Raw genomic sequence first — 9,619 nt, 5'->3', positions numbered from 1 at the left:
ATTATATTCTTTAATTGTATATACAGGTCTCGGGATCGACTATCATTTTTCTCCGACAATAATGCTCATTTTCCACACTAGGCCTTCGAGACGAAGAAACGGAGCTCGACTTGTTTGTAACCGTCGCGGGTTCGATCCCCACGAGAGGCTTTTTTCGCGCATTTTCTGTCTGCTCATCGTCACGAAGCAGACCAGTTTCGGATGACTTAGCCTCGATGGACAATTTCATATCGTTCGCTACGACCTTCTGAATAGTACGTGTCTCGAGAGTTCAACTAGTGTAGTTGAATATTGAACAAACGAGCAGTAAATTGCCAAGTGACAATGTATGCTTCGCTTCGCTCCGCGATTTATATAACAAATTCGCGACGAGAGAAGGTTCCGAGTATTAGTGAACCCAGGAGATGGCGAACTTACATTTCCTGCTTCACAACCCGTCACGAGGAACTCCTTACATGGCGATGATGTAATGAAGAGATAATATGGTGACGACTGAATTCAATAACAATACCATCAAATCAGTGTGAAGGGAAAATATGCACATAGTTGGTGACAATTCGAAAATTTTGAGGAAATTTTGGGAAATTCCCATTGGTTCTACCAGAGCTCGTATGTCATCAGTGAGGACACTCCCGAGCTCAGGTGAGGAAAGCCAACATATTTTCTAATTGACATTTGTATTATTAATTCGAATATGTAATTGTTCATGTACACTATAGTGTTATTAATTCGAATATGTGATTGTTCATGTACACTATAGTGTTATTAATTCGAATATGTGATTGTTCATGTACACTATAGTGTTATTAATTCGAATATGTAATTGTTCATGTACACTATAGTGTTATTCATTCGAATATGTAATTGTGCATGTACACCTTAGTGTTATTTATTCGGATATGTAATTGTTCATGTACACTAGTGTTGTCAATTCGAATATACAATTGTTCATGTACACTATAGTGTTATTAATTCGAATATGTGATTGTTCATGTACACTATAGTGTTATTAATTCCAATATGTAATTGTGCATGTACACCAATTACTATCAATAGCATATCAGAACTCACACGAGCTTTCTACAAATATCACCAGTCTACCATCCTACCCGTTTTGAAAATGCATCTCCAGCTGGTAGGTCCGCTTCAACTGACCAACCCTTCGCGTACGTGAGGATCCTGACTCTCAACTTGCGCAGTATCGTGTCACCAGCAGCCTGTAACAACAATGAACAACGCTCACACATACAGTCTGAAAACCATTCACAATTACAATCATCAGTATTGCCATTGTATACGTTCGCTTTCCTCAACTAGGCTCAGGAGTTTCCTCACTAATTATAGAAGTCTACATAAGAGTCCGAGTAAAAGTGTTCAGAAACCAACAATAATTTCCTAAAATTTCCTAGAATTTCCATACTGTCGCCGACACATGTAGTTGACCCTGTGCATATTTTCCAACACTGCCAACTATGTTGTGCTATCAACTCCCAGGATACATATGCGAGCGAAAAATGCTCGAAAAAAGCCCGTGCCAAGATCCGAACCCGGAGCCGTTACAAACAATCAACGCTTCGTTTCTTCCTCTCGGAAATATAATGATATAATAAAACTCTTCCAAGGGTCCTTTGGCAACACTACAAACTATGGGCAGGAGAGCGCACCAACGGACCACTCAGCAAGGGGGACGGACAACGAGGGAGCGAGGTCCGTATGCCGCATCCCATTGTCGAGTCATCCGAGGGTGCTCTCTCCGGCGCACAGAGGGGTGATGTCTGATAACCTGCCCGAGTCCCCCATATATTAATAACAACTATATAAGCGACTGAATAACCCCACCTGCACTCACATAGTCTCTAACATGAACAGCTATACGATCTTCCGAAATCCAATCAATGCCAACTATGGCGCCGCCACAAGACGTAGTAGGAAGTACACCTTCGTTGGCAGGCACCTCCACGATGCGGGGCCTAAAGAACTTGAGAGTGTCGGGAACAGTGTTGTAATATATGATCGCTTTCCTCAGCTGACCCTAGGAGTTTCCTCACTCATTATAGGAGTCCATATACAAACTAGGGTAGAAGTGTACAGAAACCAACAAGAATTTTGCAAAATTCCCTCAGAAATTCCATATTGTCACCAACATATGTGGTCCACCATGTGCATATTTTTCAACACTGGTCGGGAAGAGATATGCACAACTACGTGTCTTGGTGACTATGTGGAAATTCTGGGAGAAAACTGACTGAAAAAAATTATTATTTTTTGTACACTTCTACTCTAATTAATGTTAGAATTCACATGATGTAGCTAAGCTGAGGAAACCAAACATACTTCACAACAGAGCGCTAGAGGATACCACAACTCAGCAGCATCCGGAAAATTCCTTACGTAAATGCTAATGATATTATAGTAGGGTGACTACAACATATTATAAATCTTCTATTGGGACTACCAACGATCCGATTCAATGCAATGCCTCGATTTGAATTTCAGTTCTCTACCCGTTATTCATCCCGACTCTTGACCTGTTGAAGCTAGCACTGAATACCCCAAGCTTACCGACGACCACCCAATCAAGTGCAATTAGTCTCCCCCCTCCATAAACGTCAAAACGACATTTCCCTACACTCGGCTCCTTTCGGTCATTGTTCTGTTCAATGCGATAACTCTGACGTGATCAGCCGTGGATGAGGCCACATGCCCAGGGGAGCAGCTAAGAGCCAATTTGAAGGTTCTGTGAGGATCAGGATGTGTCCGAGGTGTGGTATGGCGGACGGGAGAGAAGCGTCTGACCCGTCATCCAGCGTGAGAACCTTCATAAGATGGGCCATGCCAGTGTTGGTCAGGTCTAATCGAATTGTAACTATAAAAAGCCTCTACCAGGAATAGAACCCGGGCCCTCGGAGATGATGACCAAGCACCAATCCAACTGAACTAATACCTCGAGGAACAACTTCAAGTGCTTCATCTCCCTCAGGGACAGCCCATACACACAAAGCTTGATACGGATGTATCGCAGCTATCGCAACTCGCTGACACGAAATCATCCAAACCATCTATATCGGTCCCCCCACCTCCCCACACACAAACAGCCTATTGCCCTCCGGAGACCTTCCCTGAATCCATTCCGCACCAAGATCGAATGGCGCGTTGTTCTTCTCACACACCAATTTCGGCCCGCACTCACCCGTCGAGACTACATCAACTACATCATGATGAGCATCAACGAAAACACGCACCTCTAAGGCAATAAGTCCGCGATCGTTCGTCCCACACACTGCCGTGTATCGCCTCCGTTGAGACCAACAGATAGCGACCATCTACAATGAGCAGTATGCCCTCAGTAAGGCCCTCCATACCAGTACTCACCCTCACTGAACGACACTCGACATGGAACCTCTACGAATTGATAAGACCACCTCAACGACGACAGCAAACTTCCATCACTTTGGCCGACCGAGAGCGAAAACGCTCTTAGACGTTTGTCCCTGTACACCACAGTTAAATCCAACCGTGACTAGCTACATTTCCGAAAACCTTCGATAATAATAACGAATTTTGCTTTGGTATTCGCTCACCGAGCGAGCGTGCCGCCAAGAAACATATCGATCACTCAGGGCAACCCATAGCAGTGGTATAAGCATGCTAGGAATATTATTCTTCCAACCCATCTATCCTTTATCCGATTCTCCACATGGAGTCAATTTATCAGAGGTATGTTGAACTGTCCATTGCTACTAGCAATAGAGCATAACAATCGATAATAGTATATGTAGAAATATATCGGAATTTCACCCGTGATATGAAAAAACACTAGTGAAAAACATATTTCACGACTACTACGTAGTGTGAATATCGCGTTTTCCACAGAGTTTTACACCACATTTTTCACCAGAGTGAAACTCCATTATATACTACGTGCAATGATAAGTATAAGTATATATAAATACGTCTAGTGCGATATATATAGAATATATTATACACTACGTATATATATAAGTATCTACTTATAATAATAGTATAAATAATAATATACTAGTAATACCACAATAATAGAGCAATCTGCAAGGCGCATCAACAACGTGAGAAGATGGCAACTCGTTCGCAAGTATGTCCTCTTCCCTTTGCTTGAACAGTAGCTCCTCATCACCAAGGAAACAAACTCTTCCGAGAAATACAAGCAATTTGGTAATTCACGTTTTCCTGCTGTATATGACAAATTTCCAAGTACCTCAAAGATAATAGAATGAAAACTTTCACACAGTGCGAGTCCATGCACAAGTGATCACCGAACTTCAATTCGCATCGTCACATATTTTCCTTTTTCTGGAAAATTCCCTTTTCGAGCGCATCAAAATTCCCTGCTACACTACTGGGAACAACTTTCGATCAACCACAATTAATTTACATTTTCCCCTAACATACCACACCCTCCATAAATCTCACTAACGGCGGCATTGCCTACCTACACACTGTGACCAACACAGAACATCCCTCCTCCATCTCAGACAAGGCCAGACACAATACCTCATCAGTGTGAACGCCAGACGGTATCCGTCCTATCAGCCTGGTAGGCGTCTTCATAAGTACTGAAAACATACTCGAATACGGATTTGCCATTTTCCATCACAGACATTCACAAAATTCTATCGCCGCGTCAACTACCATTACTACTCAAGAGAGTTTCGACCGGCAATATTGCACTTTTTAATAACTTGTTATCTGACCTCGTTCTATAAGGAAACGTTTTCATTTTCAATCTGTTGCGATAAAACAGTTTTATCTGTTGAGTTTCAATCGACTGTAAGTGACTTATCCCGCCAACTGAAACACTACTTTCTCGACATTTCGATTCCCAGTAAATCCCGTCAATCGAGGGCGACGACTCCCTCCTGACAGCGCCATCGACATGTTCCTACGACCACAACACAACTTCATAATTCCCAGTGTTCAACGCAGCATTATACACAAATAATCCCCCTACTATCTAATAGGATGCCAAGGGAAAAACCTTCAGAAAAACCTTTCCAAGCCAGTCGATAGATTGGACGTGTCGGTAACTCAGAAGCACAAGGATAGGTTTATCAAAGCATGCGAAGCGCAAGGTCAGCTGACACCACCACCAGCATACGGCAGAATATTGGTCCCTCGGAATACGGTCTGAAGTCCTCAAGACGACTGATCCCTCAACCATCTAGAATATGGATGCTTCCTGGAAGTCCTCGGTCCGGTATACTCCTTAAACAGCAGAATATACGGATATGACGCTGCTTCAACTGGTGTCTCTGACAGGCTCTCACCGTGGAAACTCAGATCCTCCAACACTGAGGGATCGAAGGCATTCAAGCTCCTACCAGGGAGTAGTGACAATAACACTGTGATTTGGATAGATCGTGAGAGCCATCTCCACGCAATGCGCATCTCGATATATGCCTTCTTATTATAGGGAGAGACAGCTCTGCGTGCCGGTGGCAGCAATCCTTATATGGTGAGGTTTACTATTCAGGTACGGAGGGTGAAATAGCCACGCACAGGAGATGATATTTGCGTTTCTGGCGAGCGCAACTTGGTTTTGTGTTATGGGTTCCCGGGACCGGGTGATCCACCAGGACAGACCAGTATACACGGATCGCTAAGCAGTTAGGGAGGGAAGAAAGGGGCGAAACTTTGAGCGCTACCGAAGATAAAAACGTGGAATTATTCTTGAGAGCCGCACAGAAATTGTCTGTTCAGTGCGGGGTGTCCAAGCAGAAGCGAGCCGCGACCTTGAGCACGGAAGATATGAGGTCCCTCTCGACCGTGGAAGAGCCGGGCTTGCGAGGAGTCATTACTAGGATGATAGTAGGGGTTGCTGCTCTATTGCGACTCAGTGAATTGGTATCCCTCCAGATAAGACATGGTTAGATCAGCTGAAACTGGCGTAAGGGTTGATATCCGCATTACCCATTCCAAGACAGATCCACTATGGAGAGGATGCACAATAGCAATTGTATGCTGCTGCATCGACGGGAGAAGGAATATGGTTAGCCCTGTTCACCGACTAGAGGCACGGATTGAGGGACGCCCTGTCGAAGACCTTGTATCCCCTTCACTTACGATAGCAATTTGTGGAAAAAACGTCGAAGCTGATTCGCGAAGTACCCATCGGGTCCAGAATATCGACCCATAACCTAAGAAGGAGCGGAGCTCAGCTTCTTATGGATCAGTATGTTGATGAGAATGATTCTCAGAGAATCGAATAGCTGAGATGGGTCGGTGGAAGAAGCCGACTTGCTCGCGAGAAAGGTACGTGAGAGATGGCACGTATAGACTTCAAACATCGTGTTTGAAGACTCTTCAAACATCACTCTCGTGAACATAGATTGCTTCTCAAGTCTATACGTGCCCTCTCTCACGTACCTTTCTCGCTCTCCAATGAAGAGCCAGAATCACATGCTGAGCAGAGTGCACCGCCTTAGTCTATACAGCAAGGAGGATATAAGGGACCTAAGGTAGGGAGAGAGAGGTTGGGAGAGGTCCAGCATCCGATTATGTTGCGTTGGAAACCATCGCACCATCTCTCGTTATGCTGGCTTGGGAAATCGGGGTATCCATCATCGGCTTGGTCAGTTCGATCTGGTGTGCTGGTAGAACACGTAGCTTCAACCCTGAGAACACAGGTTGAGGCTCAGCCGCTGAGCGTTTCCTACGCTGCGTATGATGAATGATGCACCCGAGCTGGTACCAAACCGGCAGTTAAGAATAGAAAGCTTCGGGAACTCTTTACTTGCCACATAGGGAAGTAAGTTTTCGTGCAATCTTCTCTGGTTGTTCTGTCTATGGCACAGACTCTATGCAGTTGTTTCAAGCAATACTGAGTGGGTATTGCGTTACGTTGTGTTTTGAACGTTAAATTAACGCGTCGCGAAATTCACGTAACAACGTGACGTCACGTCACGTCAGTGACGTGTCACACGTCACTGACGTGTGACACGTCACGTGTCATAACATCCTATTGTGGTAGGAGGATCTGCCCACTCCTGTTGGCCAGTCTGTTAGCTGCACTGTATCGATTGTTCGCTATATGTAAATCGACTCCGTTCGGCCATTGTCAGCTACCTTTTTGTTGTCGTTCGCCTGTGCGGCCCTGCCTGTGCGGAATAGACAGTGTAAGGCGAGCGCGAGAGCCTCATCCGTAGCTAACGTGTGCATGCGTCAAACGATCGATTGCATTCAGAGTCTTTAGAGATTCTTTTGAGGATTACTGTTGGCACTCCTGCCAACCTTGTCGACCGCAGCTAAGTATTATCTTATACCCGTATCTATCCTTTGGATTGTGTTGCCAGAGTCACTAGCATCGACTACCTATAGTATCAATCGACGACCCGATCACGACTTCGAGTATATCCGTCCACACTATGGCGCATTTCAGCGCAGAGTGCTGACGAGGTGACGCTGCATTTCACGCACGCGTTTCACGCGTTGAACAGTTGACACTCCATCGTTTGCAACGACAGTGATTGGACTCGTAAAGGCGTAGTGCCACTGGTGCTCAAGTTCATCGAAGAGGAACATATTTTGCTGATTGACAGCTGAAACTATCGGCTCGGGAGGTCAGGATGGGACAACTCTAGTATGATAAGCGCAGGTCTTGAGAATTTTGATTTTCAAAATCATGTCACGCACAGACTGCGATATCGAGAACAACCTACGGTGTGAACCAGAGCCCAGCAGCTACTCGAAAAGGATTCGTGCACAGGTGAACTACTCTGCCGGGACAGCCCTGGGTTGAGCTGTCCTGTCTGTCGAGCCTCTGTCGATTCCTCGTCTAGGAGACTCCGTATGTTCAGGTTTTGGCTAATTGGCAAGTTCTGAAGATCACTTGGCCATGGTTCCTCCTCTTTATATTCAATTGCGCTCCGGTGGGCTGGGCGGTGGGTCTCGTGTACTTCCTAGAATACAAGTAAGTCACACCAGACTCTGGTGACCAGAGCATGCTCAGCCATAGAAAGTCAGGTTCGAAATTCCCTCAAATGCCTTGATAGACTTCGGCCACAAAGCGATTCCTGAACTCCCATATTATTCAGTCGACGTCGCAGGATTCCTGGTAAATACGGAGAAACCTCAGAACTGTGCGTCAAGTCCTTGCCTTTTTCCAGTTGCTATCAGCATTGATCTGGGCGATCGGTTGGGTTCTGATCATATCCATCATCGATTGTCGTCGCGGATTCACGATCGTCGGAGCGCTCTGGAGAACATCATTCGTACTCAGTGCAGCTTTCATATTCCGATCAGTATCCTTTTTGGTCACTCTAGTCCCTTCAGCAGGGGTCCGGTGTGAGCGGTAAGCCTCGGATCTCTGACTTCAGGCGGCATTTGCTCAGACTCTAAGCAAATGCCGCACTGAGCTCAAACCCTTAGAGTTTCCGGTCCCTCCTACAGAGAATACCCGAGTTGTCCGAACACTAGACGAGGACTCGCGAAAGACCGTTGAATCAATCGCAGGTTCCCCCTTCCCGGTCTTGAAGGTTTCGATCCCCCGACGAGTGCGAAGGAGGTCCTCAACTTTTCTACGACCCTTCGTGCCTGTGGGGACAATATATTCAGCGGTCATCTCTCGTAGGCTCCTTACATCAACAGCACCGACTTTGAGCAGTCTCATTAGGTTCGTCCTGACGATGGCAATTATGAGTACACACTATACTCGCCGTTGGCTCATTGCAGTAAGTACACCCATATGTCGATGGTCATAGCCTATTCTAGAGATCCTCTTCGGCTTAAGGATCATAACCAGTCCCCATCGCGATTCTGTCATCAGTTACCAAGCTGGATGCTCGTTATTGGGGAGGCTTTTGCACTCCTTGCTCAGAGGTATCACTACACAGTCGATATATGGTTGGTTATCATCATTCTCCCTATGCTATGGATAAGCTTTTATCACTTCTTTCCCCGGGACCCGACAAATCACATTTGCTTCTGGAAGGATCAACCAGCGCGTGTTTATGAATGTAGGTATGAGCCGTAGTCACGCTATGCAGATTTAGTGAAACTTCAGAAGACGCTGTCGTTCGAAACGTCTACGTACGACGTGTATTGTGGCATCTCGGAGGGTAGCTGGGCCCTGAAACTCTACTAGCTTCGGGGTCCTCATAACACAATGGTTTTTAACTTTTCCAGCGAGAGACGCGAGCTACGAAGGGTGACAGATCGATATTCTAACTCCCCGTCAACCACATGTATAAAATGTGGAAACATTGTCGTATCTGCAAGGCTTTCCCTACTTGCGGCCATTTTTCTTCAACCTTCACTTCTGCAAAAGGGAACAGTAAATCCTGATTCTTTCCTTGAAAGAACGGCCTTTAGCATGCATATTATGTTCAATGAAAATTGTTCATTATATTAGCGCATTATATGCAGTCATTATGAATTATGCTTTGTGATGACTCTAACCAGACTATGATCCTAACATTTACAGTTTCACATCGATGGTCGTGTTGCGAGTATCATAACTATGGCATTTGTGCAATGCTGGCGATGTATCATCAGTACGGAAATCGATGTAGGCTATGACTCGTAGACTACGGGATGTCCTGTATGTAAAAGTAATAATAATCTTCCTGCTCTCAGAGCATATTAT

This window comes from Perkinsus marinus (genome assembly GCF_000006405.1).
Source record: "Perkinsus marinus ATCC 50983 genomic scaffold scf_1104296975596, whole genome shotgun sequence".
Lineage (NCBI taxonomy): Eukaryota > Perkinsozoa > Perkinsida > Perkinsidae > Perkinsus > Perkinsus marinus.
This window is presented reverse-complemented; position numbering follows the sequence as displayed.